Raw genomic sequence first — 18,648 nt, 5'->3', positions numbered from 1 at the left:
TTAAAAAGGTCTGTTTGTTCCCCACCCCCCCCTACCCGCCGCCAACCCCTGCTTTTATTTTGGCTTGAAGTTATGCTAATCTGTCTAAGGCTGACATCTCAGGCAAAGTGAGTTGTCTATTTCAATAATGTGATAAGAGTTAATTATAGGCTTTTGCCTAGGCATGTTTTTGTTATATCAAGGTTGGAGCTGTTGGGTCAGGAAGTCTTGTGGGAGAACAAAGAGAGGAGAGTGCAAATAATTTTAGAGGTAAATTTTGTCTGATGTGAGTAAAAAACTGTTTTTGTAATTTATTTTGTACTAAACAGACTTTTTCTTGTGTCTCTTGAGAAAGTGAATGAGGGCTATTTAAATTAGGATCTCTTTTCATTAACTTTTTTAAGGTCTGTTAAGAGATGTCATTTGTTAGATTTCTTTTTTATAACAAAGATAGGATAATTTCAAGGAGAGTGAGCAAGTCTAGCAAAGGAGAGACTTTTGGATTTGTGCCCATTGGCAGAGGAGGAGCATTTGGAGCAGCCAGGGTAGGATTAGTAGGAAAGTTCTGAAATATTTTGTGTTTTTCTTTTTTTTAATGTTTTAATTGGGCCTTTTGTAAAGTTTTATCATTTAATTTATATTCATGTAACAAGCATTCTGTCTGTTGTCGAATATTGCAAGGGCTAGAATTACCTTGAAATGGCAGAATTACAGCTTTAATGAGAGTTCATAGGGGCCAGAAATCAACTGGAATTTCTTTCTATCTGGCAGATCATTTAACATTTTTTTTTGACGCAATGCCAAATTTATAAATCAAAATTACCTTTATCAGGGAACCAAGGATTACACTCAACCACTGTTTGAAGGCAAGTCTCTATTTGTTTTGTGAAATCAAAAGTCACTGAGCTTTAAACAAATGGTGAAGTAAAGTAGAGAAATGATGGGGCTTTCTAGCCATTTGACCCGTGTCTTAGTACTTACTGACCTCAGTAGGCTTTGAGTCACTAGGCCCGAAATGTCACGTGTACCAGGTCCCTGTTCGGGTGCCACTTGTTGGGGTCCTTTAATGGACTGCAACCTGGCGGGCCAGAGTCGACAATAAAAAAGTGAAAGAGAGAGAAAGAAAGAAAGAAAGAGAGAAAGAAAGACATGGGGACCCAAGCTCTGATGGAGCAAGGGTGCTTTATTAGCAGAAATGCAGGCTTATATATCTTTAGTAAGATGATTACTCAGCTATTACACAGGATGACATTTTATCAATAGCCACAATATGCATAGCCTAAAACATACAAGGTCACTGACACTGAAAAGAGTCACTGCATGTCTCATCTTATGACCTCAGTCCTGAGAACTGTGTGCACCTCTACTCGTTCTCAGAATAGGTACAGATAAGGAACAGAGAATCCTTGAGAAATGGAAAACAGCATGCAGGAATCTTCCTGTTAAATGTTCCCTGACATGCATGCATGCAAAACCATGTTCTTTCTATCACGCTATAGTACTTGAATATATTTGCTTTCCAGAAAAATTGTTTTCCTACAAAAATTTTCTTTTGTTCCCAATTGAAGCAGCAGTTGTTTGGTACTGATAGTTTATTAACAAAGGCCATATTTTATATGTTCGTTGACATTTTTGGAGTCTAAGTGGATATTTGCATGCAGTGCCTCAGTCTCACATTCTTTCTGAGCTTAAGCTAAGTTATTACGACCAACACTACTGGTTTTTACAGTAGGCATGTACAAGTGTGAGAGCTGAACCATAAAAAAGGTTGAGTGCCAAAGAATTGATGCCTTTGAACTGCGGTCCTAGAGAAGACTCTTGAGAGCCGCTTGGACAGCAAGGAGAAAACCCAGTAAATGCTAAAGGCCCTGAATATTCATTGGAAGGACTGATGCTGAAGCTGAAGCTCCAATACTTTGGCCACCTGATGCAAAGAGCCGACTCATTGGAAAATAAGTCTGGATGATGCTGAGAAAGATTGAAGGCAGAAAGAGAATGGGGCAACAGAGGATGAGATGATTGGATGGCATCACTAGCTCAATGGACATGAGTTTGAGCAAGCTCTAGGAGATAGTGAAGGACAGGGAAGCCTGGCATGCTGCAGTCCATGGGGTCACAAAGAGTCTGGCACAACATAGGAACTGAACAACAATAACAATACTTCCAAATCAAATCCAGAAACCCAGAAAAACCAAGAGCCTGTGTATATTATTGCTCTTAATTTTATGTCCTAGCTGAGTCCTTTTACCAGTGCTTAGGTTTCTTGAGGTACTATAATGCAGGGTGACTTTCACTGATAGAGTCAGTCTACTTGACTCTTCTTATTACTCAAAGCTACCAATGCTACTATGTGTAGTCTGAAGAGAAAGAAGAAATCTATCCTGAATATTTCTGAAACTCTTTTTAAGCCTTGTTTACTAAAATTTTGAATGGACTTGAATTTTGCAAATCACAATTAATAGGACACATTAAAACTAGCGCATGTTTAACATGTTAAAACTATGACATGTTAAGCCTGCACCAGCACACTTATGTCTAGCCCTAATCTCATCTATATTCCCTGAGGACATCAGTTGACCAGTTCTAGGACTTACTCCATCAGTTTTCTACCTCTGAAAGGATCTTCCTCTAGTTCATTCAGAAGAACATTTATTCCTTCTTCATAGTTCCGCATGGGCATTACTTTCATGATCCCTCTTCTACTTTATTTGTCTTACCTCTGTTTTCTATATAACTGCATTTGACTGTGAATCTGTGTATTTCTGAGTGTCTGTACTCATAAATCTATATAACAAATAAATAAATTGACATATTTTGGCAAAAGCAGAAACCTCTTCTTCTTCCTCTTGGAATTCAAAATCCTAGCACAGTGTCAATGCGTAGTAGTCACATACAGGTTTACTAGTTAAGCTAAACACTATAAATTTCAGAAGTACATTATGGAATAATTAGCTTAACAGATTCTGCTGGGTTTCACTAAAGAGAAAGATGTGCTGCTCAAGTAAGCAGATTACTGGACAGCTGTGTTTTATTGAGATAGCTGAAATAGCCATTATTTATTAGGTCAAAATCTAATTTTGCTGCCTGTCACTTATCAAAAAATTATGTAACATTATTTTACGAACTTAAAAGGAAAGAATAAGATAGTATAAAAATTATAAAACCATTATGATTGAATTGCAGTGTCCCTTGGTATAAAAATATTCTTATCCAGCCAATTAACAAAATGTTTTAACTAGCAAAACAAAAAGAGATATGCTTTGTTTTTTCATGTATGCATGTCTTTGAATTTTAATGAGATGAAAAAATATCTTCTGTGAGTACTCTCACAGATATTGCTTTGTGTGTGTGTGTGTGTGTGTGTGTGTGTGTGTGTGTGTGTGTGTGTGTGTGTGAAACAGCTTTAATGGTTTTCAGGGAGACTCATTGTTGTAGGATGTTAGACCAGGGTTTGGCAAGCTATGGTTCATAGGTCAAACCGAACTCACCACCTGGTTTTGTACATGCAAGGAGTTAAGGGTGATTTTGAAATTTTTAAATGATTGAAAAGTCAAAAGAAGAATAATATTTCTTGGCCTGTGGAAATTATATAAAATTCAAATTTCAGTACCTATAAATGAAGTTATATAGAAACATAGCCATGCCCATCCATTTCTATATGGTTTCTATTGTGTTGCAGTGGCTGAGCTAAATAGTTTTCACAGAAACAGTAGAGCCCTAACTCTAAAATATTTAAAATCAGAGCCCTTATAGAAAATTTGCCAATCTTTCCTCTAGAAAGCATGCTTCTTCCATTGCAAATTTATCTTGGGAGCCGTACACCATCAGCCAGTACTTACACGCTACGCTGGCCAGTCTGTGCTCACAATCTTGCATGGTTGTAAGAGAAATCAATATGATTTACTTCTGGAGTTTCTGATAAGTCTACCTTGTGTCACAAAACCAAACAAAGTTTAAATGTAGTCTCCATTCTTGTTTGTCTTTCACATTTCAGTTAATAAGGTTGAATGGAAAATGTTCCTGCCAGACCCATTAGTTTGTCACAGAGATAATAGGAATTTATTATATGAAAGTATTTTCATTTTCAGTAATCCACTAATTATTCCTAGTTGTCGTCTGCTCTGTATCCATTAAAATAGAAATTTTTATGATTCCTGGAAAAGGATGGCTACAGATCAGAATAAGAAATTCACTATTTGGCTATATCTTTCAAAATAGTCATCTTAAATTTAATCATATTTTTAGTCTGAAGTTTTCTGTTTGCAAAATGAGGTTTTCTGAGAGAAAAATTTCAGAAGCAATCTCATATCTGAGTTTTAACAAGGTAAAAATAAAGAATCAAGCCTCATTTGGAGCCTTCCTGTGGTCAGCCATTCATGAAGAAGTGTATATATTCCTATTAGAAAAGGAAGGGGAACAAGGAAGACTCTACCAAAAGCTCCTCCCATGAACTGCAAGGTCACGTACATATTACACAATTAATACATATACATTTCTGTATCCTAACAATAAGCATGAAGAGACCAAACTTAAAAACTCATACAAATCTGTAGTTTCTCCACAGAATGGTGTGCTTAATTATACACATAACATGTACAGAATCTGGTTTTTAAAAATTACAAGGTACTGATTTAAAAAAAAATCACATAATACCTGCATAAATGGAGATGTTCTTATTTAATTGATTGAGCCACTGAACATAGTAAAGATGTCCATTTTCACCAAAGTCATTTATGTGCTTAGACGGTCAGTCGTGTCCAACTCTTTGTGACCCGATGGACTGTAGCCCACCAGGCTCCTCTGTCCATGGCGATTCTCCAGGCAAGAATACTGGCATGAGTTTCCATGCCCGCCTCCAGGAGATCTTCCCAACCCACTGATTGAACCCAGGTCTTCTGCATTGCAGGCAGATTCTTTACCATGTTAGCCACCAGGGAAGCCTATCAAGATACCTGCAAGTTATTTTTCTAAAGACGTAGACAAGTTTATTCTAAAATGCTCATAGGCACAGGTATGTATAGGATAGATAGAGCAAGCATCCCAGCAAAGGATAAAATAAGGACAATTGCTAATGCATTGCTAATTAAGCCTTCATGTATAACTGTAATAATCAAAACATATAGCATGTCAGGATAGAGACACAGATCAATGGAACAGAAGGCAGAACCTAGAAATTGACCACTCAGCTATGCCTAACTGATGTTGATAAATTGAAAAAGTAATAAAGTGCCAAAAGGATCAACTTTTCAACCAATAGCATTTGAGCAATTGAACATCTATGGTCCAACAAAAGTCAAAACCTTATACTATATATGAAAATTATCTCACAATGAAATATAGATTCAATTATTTATTTTTTTTGAAATATAGATTTAAAATGTAGAATGTAGGGGCTTCCATGGTAGCTCAGTGGTAAACTGCTTGCCAATGCAGGAGATACAAGTTTGATGCCTGATCCGGGCAGATCCCGCATTCCACAGAGCAACTGAACCTGTGTACCACAACTATTGAGCCTGTGCTCTAGAGCCCAGGAACTGCAATTACTGAGCCCATGAACTGAAACTACTGAAGCCCACGTGCCCTAGAGTGTGCGCTCTGCAACAAAATAAGCCACAGCAATGAGAAGCCCATGCACTGCAACTAGAAAGGAGTCCCCACTTGCCGCAGCTAGAGAAAAAAAAAAAGCCTGCACAGAAATGAAGATCCAGCATATCCAAAAAGAAATAAAAATTTTTTAAAAATGTAAGCCTATAAAGATTTAGAAAAACTTTGGACATAACACCAAAACCATGAGTCATACATGGAAAGTTAGTAAATTCAATCCTAACAAAATTTAAAACCCTGCTAAGTGAAAGCCCATGTGAAGAGAATGAATGACAGCTATAGAGTGGGAGAGCCTCATCTCTGACAAATGGCTAGTATATAGAATATAAAAAAAACTTTTAAAATTTTAGAATGCAAAAAGTTTCAAAACTCAGTAAAAATCAAGCAATCCAACTATAAGTGGAAAAATACATAACATATTTCGCTGAAGATGATACACAGATGGAAAATAAGCACATGGAATGATGTTCATTATCATTAAACATTAGGGAAATGTAAGTTAAAACCACATTGAGCCATTCTACATATCTTCCAAATGGCTAAAATATAAAACAGCTACAACTCCAAATGCTGGTGAGGATATGGGGAAACTGAATTACACACTGCTGCTGGGAATACAAAATAGTATGGTCACTTTTGAAAATACTTAAGACATTTTCTTAAAATATACTAAACATGAAAATATATTAACAGCCAGAAATTTTACTCCTTGTCATTAATCCCAGAAAAAATGAACACTTATGTTTACACAAATACTTTGCATAATTGTTAATAATAATAATTAAAAACTGCAATTAGCCCATATGTGCTGGTGTGACTGGTTAAACAAATGATTATGTATACCTATAATGGCATGCTGTTGTTGTTTTAGTTAAGTCATGTCCAACTTTTTGTGACCCCTTGGACTGTAGCCCGTCAGGCTCCTCTGTCCATGGAATTGTCCAGACAAGACTACTGGAGTGGGTAGCCATTTCCTTCTCCAGGGAATCTTCCTGACCCAGGAATCAAATCCATGTCTCCTGCATTGGCAAGCAGATTCTTTACTGCTGAGCCATCAGGGAAGTCCCTATGATGGCATACTAGTCAGTAATGAAAAAGAATGAATGTTGGTACATGGGACAATTTGAATTGCTCTCCAGATGATGCTGAACCAAAAAATCAAAGGAACAAAAACAAACAAAAAGCCCCCAGATGCTACATAAGTTATGTTTTTATCTTTATAGCATTTCTGGAATAATAACTTTTAGAAAGGGAGGACAGATTATAGGTTTGCACAGGGATAGAGGTAGAGACATGGGGTTGAGAGGGATATAAGTGTGGTATATAAAAGAACAAAATAAAGGATTATTATGATTTTGGAACTGTTAAGCATCCTAGCTGTGGGGGTTGATACATGAACCTACACAGATGATAAAACTATATAGAACATCATATGTATATACATATTAATACAAGTAAAACTAGGAACCTGAATAAGGTTGGTGGATTGTATCATATCAACATACTGGTTACCATACTATAGTTTTGCAAAAGCAGTATTATTGAGGAAAACTTGGAAAAATGTGCAAATGATCCCTGTGAATACTTTCTTACAAGTGTATGTGAGTCCTTGGTTATTTCTTCAGAATTTCAATTAACAATATTCTAAGACATTAACAGTTATTGGTGATACACTATTTCCACAAAGATGCAAATTTTAAAAAAAGCCTGCAGAGTCTAGAGACCTGCCAAAACTGTAGACTTTGGCAGTCTCCTCCATCATCAATAGTGTGTTGTTCAGTCACTAAGTCTTGTCTGACTCTGTGACCCCATGGAATGCAGCACATCAGGCTTCCCTGTCCTTCACTATATCCCATTAGTTAGTACAATAACCCAGAGTGCACGCAGGATTAGTTTTTGATTCAGTAGGTGCCAGAGCAGAGGATTCAGTAAACAGGCTCAGATCAGTCAGGAAGAGACATTTCAGTGAGAACCTGATATATGCCCCTTCTATGAAATGTGGGCAAACCCATTCTTTGCAGATCCTCAACTCAGATCTTTGCCAGAATGATGGGCCAAGCTAGGAAGAAAGAGAAGAAACTCTGAGACACTGTTCTCCAAGTGACTCAACGGCCACACAACACTCTGAAAAACACTACCTGAGTATGGCTAAAGTATAGCTAGGTGGGACTGGGTAGACAGGAATGAAAGAGAAGTTAACCATTTTAGATGGATGAAATTTTAGAGCAAAATTTTATTCAGTTGTTAAAAGTGAAGGCATACTTTGTGCATATCTGACTCATAATTTGCAAGTTTTAACTTTGTTGTTGTTGTTTAGTTGCTAAGTTATGTCGACACTTTTGTGACCTCATGGACAGAGCTGGCTCCTCTGTGCGTGGGATTTCCCAAGCAAGGAGTGGGTTGCCATTTCCTTCTCCAGGGGATCTTCCTGACCCAGAGATCAAACTCATGTCTCCCGCATTAGCAAGGAGATTTATTACCACTGAGCCATCAGGAAAGCCCTCAATTTGCTATCCTAGACAGCGTGTTAAAAAGCAGAGATTTCACTTTGCCAGCAAAGGTTCATATAGTCAAAGCTATGGTTTTCCAGTAAGGATGTGAGAGTTGGACCATAAAAAGGGGCTGAGCACTGAAAAACTGATGCTTTTGAACTGTGATGCTGGAAAAGACTCTTGAGAGTCCCTTGGACTGCAAGGAGATCCAACCAGTCCATTCTGAAGGAGATCAGCCCTGGGATTTCATTGGAAGGAATGAACTAAAGCTGAAACTGCAATATTTTGGCCACCTCATGCGAAGAGTGGACTCATTGAAAAAGACTCTGATGCTGGGAGGGATTGGGGGCAGGAGGAGAAGGGGATGACCGAGGATGAGATGGCTGGATGGCATCATGGACTCGATGGATGTGAGTCTGAGTGAACTCCGGGAGTTGGTGATGGACAGGGAGGCCTGGCGTGCTGCGATTCATGGGGTCGCAAAGAGTCGGACACGACTGAGCGACTGAACTGACCGAACTGAACTGAAGAGTGTCTGGTCCAGTGGTTCCTAATCTTTCCCCTATCAGCTTTTCCCATTTTGATCTCATATATTAAACTGTTTTGGGCTTCCCAGGTAGTGCTAGTGTTAAAGAACCTGCCTGCCAATGCAGGAGACATAAGAATTGTAGGTTTGATCCCTGGGTCAGGAAGATCCATAGGAGGAGGGCACAGCAACCTACTCCAATATTCTCACCTGGAGAAGCTCATGGACATAGGAACCTGGCAGGCTATGATCCATAGGGTTGCCAAGAGTTGGACATGACTGAAGTGACTTAGCACACACACATTAAGCTATTTAATTCTCTGTACATACATTTCAGGGCCACATGCTACTGAACATGCAATAAGAGTATTGAACAGTAAATGTCCAGTTTTCATTAGATTTTTAAAAGCTTTGGAGGGCCTGAGTATTGGAGCTCTTTTACTACACACTTTTGGATCCCTTGTATCCTAGAAATTACAGTATTAGAACCATCTAGTGGCACAGGATGCTTTTTTCCCCTAACAATTCCTTAGTCACCCATATTTGCATGCCTAAAATAACATGAGATCCACATTCTACCACTGTAGGAATTTTTCATAGAAGACACCCTTTATGAATGCACGTGTGCTAAGTTCCTTCAGTGGTTTCTGACTCTGCGACCCCATGGACTGTAGCTCAGTAGGCTCCTCTGTCTATGGGATTCTCCAGACAAGTATACTGGAGTGCGTTGCCATTCCCTTCTCAACCCAGGGATCCAACCTGCATCTCCTGTCTCCTGTATTGGCAGGTTGGTTCTTTATCACTGGCGCCACCATTCACTTATGCATGACTTAAGCTTTTCAGGAAGTTTTCCTCTCAGCCATACCTGCTTTACCCAGAGTAAGACAGGGGCCCAAACAGGATCTCTGTGTTCTGACTGACTATGTGCTTTAGCCAGCTGACCTGCAGAGGCATCAACAGAGGTCTTCTTGAAGCTGTACAGTGACCTGTGACTCAGATTTCTTTGTTCATTATTGCTCCTCTAGGCCATAGAGAAATGTGCATCGGTAAGCTCCTGCTCTTGCAAGACAAAGACAGATAACTTTAAGAGGGTGTCTGGGACAACTGAATTTAGCAGTTACTTTTAAAATCTCAACTATGTATAAGGCATTCTGATAAGCACTTCAGGGCATTGGAAGATGACACAGGTAGATTCTCTTCTCTCTGATTGCCTACAATCCAACATATCATTTTTAGAATTAGATATTTTCACATTTATTTTAATGTTTATTTTGTCTTTTGTCACAAAGTGATCCTATGAGATTGTCAGTGAATGGTAATGCTTCTGTTTATAGATGAGAAAACTGAGGCTGAAGAGCAGTGACTGTGTTGAAATTATAGAACTGGCAAATTGAGAGATGCTTAGTCCTGAAGCCATGTTCTCCTGACAGCTACCCGGTCCATTGCTTGTTCTCCAAACCCATCACTCTGTTAATGTTGTTCAACACTTTGTCTGAATATATTTGAACTATTATCTTGAGATTACTCTTATAAAGGTTTATATCTCAAAATTACTAAATAAGATAAACTAACAAACAGAATATCTTCCTCTCCTTAACATGGGGAAAAAAGCAGATCCTGTCTAGGCCCAGGTCTCATGCTGGATATCATTTCCTGGGTGACCCTGAGCACGTTAACCTGAGTAATTTTTACTTATGAATCAAAAACCTGATATCACCAAGTTCATAGGTATTTGAAGTTTGACCTTATTGTCTAATTTACTTTTAAATTGAAGCTTAGTGGTTGCTGTCTGCTTTGTAGGTTTAGAGTTTAGGATAGGACATGTTGGCTCATGATGTCATTTATTAATTCCCAAATACCTTTCAGATTCCATTATATAGTGTCCTACTTTTGCTAGCTAATAAAATACTCTGCTTTCACAATTGTTTTTAACTTTAATACGTATTTCGATCTTTTTAAAGTCATTGCAGGCATTATGCGCTGCATCTTTTAAAATGGCTTGGACTTATGATATTTTCGTTGGATTTTGCATTTTGTCCCCATTCCATGAGTTTTTTTCTTAATGTTAACACCACATCTTTTAAAAATTCTAATTTATGTTAAATTTTGGCATGTGAATATTTTTAATATGTTCTTATCTATATGGAATTGTAACAACTAAATTTCATTGGCTTGCAAAATGGTCCCTGCATACACAGGGCAAGGAGAAACTAAAGAAAAATGGTTGGTGTTGTGTTGTGTGTGTGTGTGCTCAGTCATGTGCAACTTTTTGTGACCCCATGAACTGTCGTCTGCCAGGTTCCTCTTTTCAAGGCATTCTCCAGGCAAGAATACTGGAGTGGGTAGCCAGTCCCTTCTACAGGGGAGTGTCCCAATCCAGGGATCAAACTTATGTCTCCTGCATCTCCTGCATTGGCAGGTGGATTCTTTACCACCGAGCCACCAGGGGCTTTCACATTGGTAGGTGACAAGTTTAGTAAGTGAGGAAACTTACATGGAGGTTTATCTTGGGTAGTTTCAAGACAAGTAAGTCTCTGCATCCACATGCCAGATTCTTGAAAGTTGATGTAGAGGCCTTACTTGTGTTCAGCCACTTATATTGTCCAGTGACACATTGTGCTCTCTAGGCTATGTCTTTGGAACAGCTCTCAGCTCTTGTCATGGGGAAGGGGTGCAGAACTTACATTCTAAGAACAAGGAGAGGGGTGAGGAACTCAGATTGCTCTGGTCTAGATCAAAGGTCAACCAGTGGGCACATCTTCTGAATTACCTCCTCTAACAAATTTAGAAGTCATTTAAAATAATTTACTCAAGGAGAATGCCATGTATAAAGTCTCAGCTTCTTTTGCTTTTTTGTTTTATTTGTTAGGAGGAAATTTTAAATAATTTTGCAGTGCACATTTAAATACATTGAATGATGTTGCAATTTTATCTTTTATGTCTAGTTTATCTGTAAGTAGAAGATAGTCCTCTATAAATAGTTCTTTAACCATTAAAGAGACAAAATTTAAAATGTTTGTGATTGACCCATTAATTTTCTTGGAAATAAATAAGTATATGCTTTTACTACTTTTAAATTACCTCCTTATTGCCTCTCTCACGTAACACTGTCTATGATGAATCTGCTAATTTTACACCTCAATAATTTTTAAAGTTTTCATTTATTTAGTCCTTTTCTATCTTCAAAAAATGAAAATATATTTCTTAGATTTTATGGTAATAGGAAATACAATATTCTTTTCCTAAATGTTTAATAAGAGTAATAATGGCTATAGCCCACCAGTCTCCTCTGTCCGTGGAACTCTCCAGGCAAAAATACTGGAGTACATACATTCCCTTCTCCAGGGAATCTTCCTGACCCAGGGATCAAACCCAGATCTCCTGCATTGCAGCCAGACTCTACTGTCTGAGCCACTGTCTAAGCCACATCAGGGAAACTGATGAATAATAAAGAAGTCAAAGTACAAGTTCTTTCTAGATCTTTTGTTCTCAGCATTTCAACAATTTTATTCTTCCCTTTGATATACAACAATGTAAATTACCTGTTGTTTGTGGAAAGTGTTCCCTGTAAAACTTTTGATCTTCCAGTGTGTTTGTATTTGCACACAATGGCTGTTTCTTCTCTAGTATTTGTCTGGGACAGTTCAGAGACAGTTTTTGCCATAGATAGTCCCTCTCACATCATTTTTAATGCAAAGCACTTTTTAACAATTCATAGGTACTGTTTTAAAGCCTCTTCCCTGACATAGAAAATGACCACTTCCTCTATGCCTTTAGTAAATTTGCCACATCTTTTCTGATCTTCATAAATTGCTTATAAATTCCTCTCTTCTTATAACTAAAATGTTGCCTTCTTAATACTCAAAATATCCCTGTTAAAAAGGCATGAATTCAGTACACCACATTATCTTATTAATTTTTCTCATGGGATGAAGGACAGCACAAGAAGCTTTCAATCACTCAGGGAACAGTTAAGTCTGTGCTAATGTTTTTATTTTTGTATAAACATAATTAGAAGAGCAAATCACATTCATATGAATACCATCTTTTGTTAATTTGACTTCTTCACTTTGTATCACACTTAAAATTTAAATGTGAACAACGTTTCTGTCTAAACCTGACAGATATGTAGATTATAAATGGACTTGTGCCCACCTGAGCCTGGATATTTAACACTGTTCCTCTCTCCATGAAATAGAGAATTAGGAAATGCTAATTGCTCACCAGTATCAATTTCTCCTCCCCTTACTTATCCTGATTTTATTAATATTCAGGACAAAAATATTCTCACCTAAAACATATTTCCCATATCCTTTTAGCTATGTGAGTCTGTGTTTCCAGCTTATCAAATGAAATGAAACTGAGTATAACTGAAAGATAGGGCTTTGGAAAGCATTTATAAAGGAGCTAACTGAAGTCCTTATGCTTCTGGAAATTAATACAAGATGGCTGGAATTCTGGCAGTTATCTTGGACCATGAGGACCTTGGGGATTGGTAAATCTACAATAGATATGAAGCCACAATACCATTCTGAGCTGTCTACTCCCAGATTTCTTTTATGTGAGAGATAAATATTTGAATAATGTTTAAGATGGATTCTTACTGATAAAATGTCAAAAGAGAGGGAAATTGTGATTAGATTATTTGACTTTCCACTTTTGAGTTAAGATTTACAGCATAATTTTGTCATTGGCATTGTTAGGTTTTCATTTTACATATACGGCTACTCATGCATTCATGGGCATGCTAAGTTGCTTCAGTCATGTCCAGCTCTTCTGTGACCCTATGGCCTGTAGCCCACCAGGCTCCTCTGTCTATGGGATTCTCCAGGCAAGAGTACTGGAGTGAGTTGCCATGCCCTCCTCCAGGGGATCTTCTCAACCCAGGGATTGAACCCAAGTCTTTTATGTCTCCTATGTAGGCAGGCAGATTCTTTACCACTAGCAACATCTGGGAAGCCCTATCTTCATAAGAATACATATTTTGATTCTTATGAAAATTTTTTTCAAGACATAATGATGATAATAGCTAACATTTGTATAGTGTCTCACATTTTATAAGGTGTATAAGGGTAGAATAGCTAATGATAATAGCTTAGAGCTAACCTTTCCAAATGGCACATTATATACCAGTCATTATTTAGAAAAGGTATTTCAGTTGGAGTCAAACAGACCTGGGTTCAATTTCTGCCAATGTATTTATTAGCTGTGTAGCCCTGAACAAGTTACTTAATATTTTTAAGCATCAAGTAAAGCTAAAAAACAATATCTTTCTATTATAATATTAAATAATATCCTTTTTCTAAAGTATTTTGAATGATACCTCTAAATAAGTATTATTAGCATATAATTGCCTTTCAATAAATGACTATTGTAATTATCACTGCTGATTGTTTTACACACATTTCCGCTCCTTTAATTATTTTTCCACTCTCAATCTCAGCCTGAAATAGCTAATTGTCCCAAGGAGTAATATTGAATAACATATTGAATGTCAGTTAAATTTCTTATATTTTTATTAATTTAATTTTAATGTTTAGCTCACATTATTATTTAAATATTCATTTGTGTATCTTCTATCATTCATCTCTATTTTAAGTTTCCTGAGGACCATCAGTAAGTATTATGCTTTTTTTATAGCTCTCCTAGCAACTAAACAATGCTGTCCACAGAATGGACCCCCAAAATATGTTTGTACATAGATGAATAGATGACGTGTCTATCAGTGTGCTTACTTACGGCACAATTTCCTCAGCTTAAATCTTGAACATTAGCTTTTTGTTGTTGCTTTTATAAACTTGAGGTTCCCTATTACCCCAAAACCGAAGTTAAGCTTTTTATCTTTTTTCCACAAGATTTTTTATCTTAGTGTGTTTTCATTGTTTCATTCATGGTAATTTAACTGCCAGCATTTCTAACTTTCTCTGTTTCATCTTCCATCATACAATTCTCCTGTCCCAGTTATAGACTGGAGAGTCTTGACTACAGCATAACTGAAAGCATGCTCCCCAACTTATGCTTATACACCAAGTCTGTGTTACTTGCTGCTCTATGACGAGATGATGACAGAAACTGAGATAAAGAATTTAGAATCTTCTCTAACAATTTGGTGTTGCCTGGATATTCAAATGTATGATATTCATACTTGTTGCATTGATCTGGGTGTCAATTAGTTTGAGTATCACATAGTGAGTTACATCCATTCAAACTATGAACAAGTCATGGGCAGTTGATCAACATGATCAATCCATGTTGGATTAAGGATGAAACATACACACATATATACATATACACAGAAAAAAAAAGATTTTTCACAATAGATAGTTTGGGATATATTACATTAATACAACCATGAAGTATGTAGGGTCTTACATGTGGTTATGTTCTGCACTTGCTGTAATTTAACATGTGTGCATGCTAAGTTGCCTCAGTAGTGTCCCATTCTTTTGTGACCTAATGTCCTGTAGCTTGCCAGGCTCATCTGTCCATGGGATTCTCAGGCAAGAATACTGGAGTGGGTTGCCATGCCCTCCTCCAGGGGATCTTCCCCATCCAAGGATAGAACCCACATCTCTTCAGTCTCCTTCATTTTCAGAATGGGTTCTTTACCACTAGCACCACATGGGGAGCCTGAAATTAAACATAGGTAGGTATTTACATCTTTAGAAAAACAACTTTTTTGTTTTTGTTTTTGCCAGAGAGACTTAGAGCATAGCATATGTACTCCTCACCACCTTTCCTTCCAAGTGAACTATACAAACTGTGTTACTGATCGTTTTTAGGTTGCAAAGTCTGGATATTCAAGGGCTTTTCGTTCATTAGTATCGACTCACATCAACATTATGACATAGAGTAATGGGAATCTTATATTACTGACTCTAACCTGAAAGAAGACACAATTACCATTGTATATTTCATCTTTCAGAGCTTGCCTGGTGCTCATGGCCATCCTCAGCTCTGATGCTTTTTCTTTTCCCTTTGACTACCAAAGTGACATGGATGGTGCAGCTTCTAGTTAGCAGTAACCAACGGATGGCTGCTCACCTTTCCCCCCTCATACTTCCATCAGTATGGCCATTGACATTTAGTAGAGCATCATCAGAACCACATTAAATTACTCAAAGATGTTTTTAGATCCCTTTCATTTTCTAGTATAAGCTAATTTTATTAAGTCCAAATAGGGGTAGCTGTTTAAGAAGGTAACCAAGTCAGAATACACGGAAAACATACCATATGCCTAATATGGTGCTAGTCACCAATTACGATATTCAAAATGTTTTCTCTCTGATTACTTAACTTTAGATTCATGTTCTGGTTAAGGGACCAAACAGAAAATATGTACTGAATATATACTTACAAGGTGCCATGCTAAATGGTGCAAAAGATACAGCAAAAGCATTTATCTTCTTGAGGACAAAATACTCTAGGACATATGGGACAAAGGACAAGACAAAATAATCCCCTTGGTGTCAAACCCCTATCTGTATATTTCAGTATTTTCAGATCAATGAATCTTTGCTTTTTAATCTTTGCGTGTTAAAAGTTTAACCTAATCAATAAATTCATTTATTTTCCATGTGTACTCATGATCGTATTTTAATTAACATTGATTGAGTGCTTACAATCTGCCATTCAATGATCTAAATGTTTCTACTAGTATGAGCTCATTTAATATTTAGAATCATAGAATCTTCTATGAAGTGGTGCTATCGTTATCTTCCTTTTATAATATGTTTACTCATAGTTAATCTAAATAAAAATATTTAGCATCTTATAAAGTGGGAAACCAAGGCACCGAGAATTTAAATGACAACCAAAATTTCATAATTATAAAGTAATGAGAACAGACACTTAAGGAGTTGTTTTACATAATTTAGATTTATCAGAAAATATGTAATCCATTTGTTTTAGCAGAGAATATATAATCCATGTCCAAGTCTGAAACTCTGTGGACTGTAGCCCATCAGGCTCCTCTGTCCATGGGATTATCCAGGCGAGAATAATGGAGTAGGTTGCCATTTCCTATCCCAGGGGAATCTTCCAGACCCAGGGATTAAACCCGCATCTCTTATTTCTTCTGCATTGGCAGGCAAATTCTTTACCACTAGTATCACCTGGGAAACCCCATATAATCCAATCATTAGAGCAAAGATAGTCAGTCTCTCAATTCAACAACAGGAATGCACTGGTATTTGGAAATCTTTACTAACCACAGGACCATCAGTGAAGGCTGGTGTAGTTTTCAGATTAATTAAATAATTTATTTAATAATTGTTTGGGTGTCTGCTAAATGACAAGAACCATTCAAAGTATCAGCATACAGAGATAAATGGACAAAAATCTTGTCCTTAAATTATATGAGCTATAAAGGAGGGCCTGGGTAACATCCACCTGTACTAATAGTTTCCTAAATGGGAACCATTTCCACTGGTTATTCTAATAAAGTAGTCAGGTCAAATAATGATCTTTATTCCACCTTCTGAGTAATGGAGAATCTTTTAAAAATTATCTCTGACCATTTTCTCTTAGTCTCTCCAACATTCATCCTTCATGTTTTGCAATTGGTCAGTCATAAGACTCAATCAGTGTAAAAATCAATTAAACTATAATGCAGTAAATTCCAGGGGGCATTTGAAAAACAGGACAAATGACAGATTCTGTGTTTAGCCACATGTCTGCCTTGTTTTATTAATACATGCCAGTCTGTCTCTATCTTTTCCAATCTATTTCCCACTGAAGCTGATTCCCTTGCAAGTTTTTCCTGTGAGGAAGCAGGTGAAGCCTCAGCTGACATTTGAACCTGAGGCTGTGAGGCTCGGGATGTCATTTTGCAGGGTGTCAGAAGACAGATTCTGCCACTTTTGAACTAGTTTAGCTAGGAAGGTGTTTTACTGAGTCTCAATTTATCTACAAGATGTGGGGGAATATAATAATAAAACATCTTAAAAATCAAGACAAATAATGGAATACTTGGACAAGTGAAAGCAGTGTATCAATGCAAAGCAATGAAATAGGCAGAAGAAAATAGGGCTTTTGAGCACTGGCCCATAGAATTCAGTGGATTAGCACAGAGGCTTCTGACTTAGACTGTGTGGGTTTAAATACTGGCTAACCACTTACCAGTGGTCCAGTCTTGGGCTAGGTGCATGATCTCTCTAACTCTCTCTTTTCTCATCTTTAAAATGCTAATAATAATTGCACCTGGCTTGAAGTGTTATTGTGATTTTTAAATAAGAAAAATAAATGCCCTCAATATATCTTAAACTAAACTTGTGTTTTATTACTTATTTAGTAAATACTAGACAGTGTTCTGTATTCATCAGTACTGCCTTGTTTTGCCTTTAGTATAATCAATACAAAATGTCCTGTTAATAGATACATTTCATAGGCAAACATGCCAAACCATAGAGAGTTAAGTTGCCCAGATTCATAGAAATAACAAATATTGGAACAAAAATTGAGAGACCTGTATTGTAAGTTCAGAGTTCATGCTCTTAATATTTTGCTTTACTGCCCCCAGTGATGAGGGAGAGGGAGAAAGAAGGAGGGAAATCTCTTACTCCAATTTCCAATTTACTACCTATGTGACCTTAAGGAACTTTAAACATTCTGGGTCTCAGTTTCCTCACTCAGGGATGAAAAAGGTTATTGTAGGCATTGCATGTAAGAGAATATGGAAAAAATAGCACATTGCTCACATATACACAGAAAGAAGGCTAATTATGTGATAATTATTAATCAATTGATGACTATTAATTTTCCTCACTGAAGGCTTATTTCTTAACCATCATAACTAAGAGAAGAAATGTAGTCATCTGGGCAGGATCTTTTTCCATTCTCACAATGAGTTGGTCACAACTGTCTAAACTGATCCAGCAGCTTCTTGTACCTAACTTTTGTCCAGATATATGTTCCAAAAGTGTAATATGGGATGCTCAGTGATGCTATGCATCCAGACTGAGACCTCCATATCTGCGTTATTTTGCTGGTGTGCTGTTGAGTGCTGTAGTCACAGGAAATGCTATTAAGGAAAAAAAATCAACCAAT

General features: G+C 37.1%; 1 long non-coding RNA gene across 1 annotated transcript in view; it reads left to right on the top strand.

The window, feature by feature from the left end:
* Nucleotides 1-173: 173 nt before the first annotated feature.
* Nucleotides 174-18,648, top strand: part of LOC132659262 (uncharacterized) — a 96,235-nt gene continuing 77,760 nt past the window's right edge. Inside the window, exon 1 of the long non-coding RNA XR_009599482.1 lies at nt 174-249. This is a non-coding gene — a long non-coding RNA (uncharacterized LOC132659262). The remainder of the gene's footprint in view (nt 250-18,648) is intronic.

Source organism: Ovis aries, chromosome 2 (genome assembly GCF_016772045.2).
Source record: "Ovis aries strain OAR_USU_Benz2616 breed Rambouillet chromosome 2, ARS-UI_Ramb_v3.0, whole genome shotgun sequence".
NCBI lineage: Eukaryota > Metazoa > Chordata > Mammalia > Artiodactyla > Bovidae > Ovis > Ovis aries.
Note: the sequence above shows the minus strand (reverse complement) of the source record. Positions and strands in the feature narration are given on the sequence as shown.